The sequence below is a fragment of the Procambarus clarkii genome, chromosome 52 (genome assembly GCF_040958095.1).
Source record: "Procambarus clarkii isolate CNS0578487 chromosome 52, FALCON_Pclarkii_2.0, whole genome shotgun sequence".
Taxonomy (NCBI): domain Eukaryota; kingdom Metazoa; phylum Arthropoda; class Malacostraca; order Decapoda; family Cambaridae; genus Procambarus; species Procambarus clarkii.
In genome coordinates this window covers 31,886,502-31,891,594 of record NC_091201.1, presented here as the reverse complement: position 1 = coordinate 31,891,594, position 5,093 = coordinate 31,886,502, and the positions used below count along the sequence as shown (strand labels likewise).

Below are 5,093 nucleotides of genomic sequence, written 5' to 3'. Positions count from 1 at the left end.
TCAACACAGTGACAAAATTATCCCAGAAATAAATTAACTCTTATACCAGGAACGGTGAAGGGTTACAGAATTAATAACGCAAATGAGACATGCCAGAGATGATCTCATCAGGACCTTTAAAATATTGAAGAATGTAGAGGATGTTAATCCAGACCACTTTTTTTAAAAAAAAAAGGTCAAATGTATCTCGTACAAGGAGCAACGGCTTCAAGCGCAAACCACTATGTAGAACAGAAAACAGGAGATGCTTTTTCACCCATAGGGTTATAAACCTCTATGATCTAAACCACAATAAGTGAAGAGGAAAAATATCTGATGGAACCTGGGAGTGAGAACAGTGCATAACAAGTGATGGTGAAGAACACTTGTGGTGGCTCCTGGAAGTGAGAACAGTGCATAACAAGTGACGGTGAAGAACACTTGTGGTGGCTCCTGGAAGTGAGAACAGTGCATAACAAATGACAAGGAAGAACACCTGTGGTGGCACCTGCGAGTGGTTCTATGTAATGTAATGGTTCTATGTGCTGGTGGTTCTGTGTGATGGTGCTATGTGATGGTGGTGGTTCTATGTGATGGTGGTGGTTCTGTGTGATGGTGGTGGTTCTATGTGATGGTAGTGGTTCTCTGTGATGGTGGTGGTTCTGTGTGATGGTGGTGGTTCTCTGTGATGGTGGTGGTTCTCTGTGATGGTGGTGATTCTCTGTGATGGTGGTGGTTCTATGTGATGGTGGTGGTTCTATGTGATGGTGGTGGTTCTGTGTGATGGTGGTGGTTCTATGTGATGGTAGTGGTTCTCTGTGATGGTGGTGGTTCTCTGTGATGGTGGTGGTTCTCTGTGATGGTGGTGGTTCTATGTGATGGTAGTGGTTCTCTGTGATGGTGGTGGTTCTATGTGCTATTGGTGGTTCTATGTGATGGTGGTGGTTCTCTGTGATGGTGGTGGTTCTCTGTGATGGTGGTGGTTCTCTGTGATGGTGGTGGTTCTATGTGCTATTGGTGGTTCTATGTGATGGTGGTGGTTCTATGTGATGGTGGTGGTTCTGTGTGAAGGTGGTGGTTCTCTGTGATGGTAGTGGTTCTCTGTGATGGTGGTGGTTCTATGTGCTATTGGTGGTTCTATGTGATGGTGGTGGTTCTATGTGATGGTGGTGGTTCTGTGTGATGGTGGTGGTTCTGTGTGATGGTGTTCTGTGTGATGGTGGTGGTTCTGTGTGATGGTGGTGGTTCTGTGTGGTGGTGGTGGTTCTGTGTGATGGTGGTGGCTCTGTGTGATGGTGGTGGTTCTGTGTGGTGGTGGTGGTTCTGTGTGATGGTGGTGGCTCTGTGTGATGGTGGTGGTTCTGTGTGGTGGTGGTGGTTCTGTGTGGTGGTGGTTGTTCTGTGTGATGGTGGTGGTTCTGTGTGGTGGTGGTGGTTCTGTGTGGTGGTGGTTGTTCTGTGTGATGGTGGTATTTATGGTAGAAGATCGAGTATTCACATGGAGAAATCCTGTAACGGCATACGGTAAAGGACTATGAAACTTGCATGTTTATCAAACATATATTTAATCACATAATATCTTCGTGCACAAACCACAGGATCATTATTGATAGATTCCGTATGGAAAATAATTTGTAATTCAAATTAAAATTAGAGTGAAATTTAACTACACAAAATAAATGAAGAGGATGGATAATTCAGAAAATACACAATTATTTTAGTACTAGCTATTTTGTGAATTACCTCAGTGAATAGGCACACTATTGTTAAATTCTGGAATTTTCAGTGCAGTGCAAATTTTTAGGCAAGGATCTGCCTTTCACACACATTAACACAAATATATAATTAATTTTTAGAAAATTTAGATTTTATTCCTCATTTTTACTAAAAATATGCATTGATTAAGTGGGATTTAATGCATTGCTGAACCGGAGGGTAATGTATGAGAGCCTCATTATAATGCTGATGAACATACGTATGGAATAAGTAATTCCTAATCATCCCTCACATACAATTGAACACCAGTACTAAAAAGAGTTAAATGATACACTCTACTTTTCATTTTCTAAGGAATGTCTTCGTGGTAAGAGTTAACAGCTCAATTGACCTTCCATGTGTATGGTTAAGTCTGCCCTCCGCCTCGCCGTCGTCAGTTCTGCAAAGAAAATATAAATATAATATAGATGATAAAGTTTAGGCCACCCAAAAGGTGGCACGGGCATGAATAGCCCTTAATCATAACATAGAAGTTGTGTTTAAGATTCAGATGCTCAGAACAAGAAATTCCAAGTAGCACGGGCTATGGTGAGCCCGAAAAAGGAGGCTCTTTGGAGCTATTATCTATATCAATAGCAGATACGAGATACTAGAGATCTGGGGACGGATGGGGGTTTTCATGGTGGTTTTCAGCCCTGGAGGGCTGGCTGTACCAGTTCTGGAGCTGGTGGGGTTAGTGTAGATCTCTAGGTCTTCCGTTTTTTCTTTGCCTGAGACTTTTAATATAGAGAAGATCAGAAGCCATTATGTTCTCAGTATAGACCGAGAAGCATTTCACCGCACTGCTTCCGTGTAATATTCAGCTGAAAAATATCATCAGGAATGGTGAGGGGGGGCTTTTGACAAACTGCTGTCTTCCTGTCCTTATCCGAGGCCCTCAGCGATGGTGGCCTTCAGGTGAATTCAAGTAAATACAATGAGAGTTTAGCCGTGGACTATATTCAGGACTAAAGTATTTTTGTTGATTGATCAGTAAACTGTTATATGGTGGTCTTAATACACACTAAACAAATGTCAAGTTTTATTTTTTTTTTAAATGGGCTAGATATGAATTTAAAGTTACCTTGCTTTAACACTATTTTAATGAGGAAAATGTCAATTTAAGTGTTTAATTATATATTTGTTCCTATTATTGGGAACAGGAAGGTAAAGTCATTTTGAGGAGTAAGAGTCTGACTACAGCACTTGGAAGGGATAGGAGGACAGAGTCGGGATAGGATGGAGGGAACGGTGCCCAACCACTTAGGCCGTCGGGGATCGAAGCCGACCTGCAAGAAGCGCGAGACCTCCGCAGGACCGATGAGTCAAAGTGTTGGCCACAGGAAGCATGTTGGGCTTATCAACTTATCAAGATCCTCTTTGCTTGCCTGTTGACCTTGCAAAGGATGCAACCCACACCAGTGTAGGACTCATGTGAGTAACAGCAGACACAGTACTCACGCTAATAACAGCAGACACAGTACTCACCTTAATAACAGCAGACACAGTACTCACGCTAATAACAGCAGACACAGTACTCACGCTAATAACAGCAGACTCGGTACTCACCTTAATAACAGCAGGCACAACCGGTTCCTCTGCAAAAAGTAGGGTTCCTATGAGCCTTGGCGCAAGGATCGGCAGGCTTCACGCAAGAACCTCCAAGTGCATAACACTTAGGCTTCGCAATGCACTTGGTTACATCTGCAATTGTTAATATTTATATTAAACCATTTGCATTAGTTTATTTATTGTTTTTTAAGTGTTTCAATATATTAATCCCACTTGTAAATTACTTTCATCCACTTGTAAACTGTGATATCATGTCTCTCCTTGTCGTCCACAGTGTTGACAGAAAATGTAACTGAGATTCTCCTTGTCTGTCTTCGTAACAAAGATTCCTAGTACAGTACTCTGGATTGGCAAGATTAACTATGTCATTCTACGTTGAATGACATCATTAATTCTTAATTCTACGTAATTTTTTTCGAGAGAATTTATGTTCATTCTGTAATATGAATTATTACTTATTAGTAATTGTCTTATTAGTGCAAGGCATGACTGAAAGATAACATTGTCGTTTTTATTGCTAACACTTCTGTATAAAAAAACACATATTCCAATTGCCTTATTTCGTTTATTGATTCATTGTTCGCTCAATTATTTTACTAACCATTACCACTAATCCTCTTTCACAGTTAAATTTACCAATATCTGTATACGTCCAATGGAGGACCTACAGTTTTGGGGCCCCTGATGCATGAACTGCTGTGGGGACCACTTTGCAACTAGCAACGAGGTCTGAGTAACCACTATTATCATCTTTAGTGGGGTTTTCCCACGACAGCTCAACACAAATAATAAGTATCCAATAAAAAATTTAATTTCAATGCTTTGAAAAGGATAAAAGGTAAGCCTAACCTTTCTCCTGTCGAGGACGTGAAGCCTGAAACAGGCTTCCTGTCCCCGACAATGGGAAAGTAATAAAGGTATGTTAATGTGATAGGTTAAGAGTTCTGACCTGGGACACAGCAGGCACAGCTGCGTCCGGCACAGCCAGCGTTATATATGTTGCCTGTTGGACACACCGCAGCCGCGTTGGCCTTCAGGAAGCAGAAACCGTTGTACAAGAATGCGCAATAGCCATTGTCTCTGCATACTGAAAATGTTAAAATGGTCTAATTAACATTGATTACAAAATCAACATAAATCACGGTAAAGTTTATGTACTACATGGTGTTAATTCAGACAATCACTTGCAAACAATAACGCTCTGTTTAGCACTCACTAGATATATGGCATCTCATGATGATAATGCTAATTACTGTTTATATTCTTAGTTCCTTGTCCAATTCAAAAAGATAAAATAATTAATTTTCAAAATTAGAACCTATAGTGTTCGGTTTTACCTGGCATTTGTTAGACGTAAACTTGTCTTCAGCGCTGAACCCACTGTCTGCAGCCTTCCTTAGCTTGCACTCATCCATCAAGCACACACACACACACACAGTGGCCATACACACACACACACACACACACACACACACACACACAGTGTCAACAAACATACACAAGCACGCTGCCTGAGGAACATACCTCGTTGACACCAAACACTGATGACAATTTATCAACTGTGAGAGAGTAATTACGGACATTACACAATAGTTTATTAGTCAACCAGCAAATACTTTGTCCTAAACAATGCCCAGAACTAAATTCTCAATAAATATTCACGGAAGAACGGGCTGCACCTCTCAGTGTATATACACCGAGAAGAAAAGTTGGATACACCCCTCAGTGTATATACACCAAGAAGAGAAGCAGGGTACACCTCTCAATGTATATACATCGAGAAGAGA

At 41.1% G+C, this 5,093-nt stretch overlaps 1 long non-coding RNA gene across 1 annotated transcript; it reads right to left on the bottom strand.

Moving 5' to 3' along the window:
* Positions 1-1,295: 1,295 nt before the first annotated feature.
* Positions 1,296-4,729, bottom strand: LOC123763785 (uncharacterized). Its single transcript, XR_011222693.1, has 3 exons — positions 4,256-4,729; positions 3,304-3,438; positions 1,296-2,134 (listed from the first exon to the last, which is right to left on the bottom strand). It is a non-coding gene; the product is annotated as an uncharacterized lncRNA (long non-coding RNA).
* Positions 4,730-5,093: the final 364 nt, after the last annotated feature.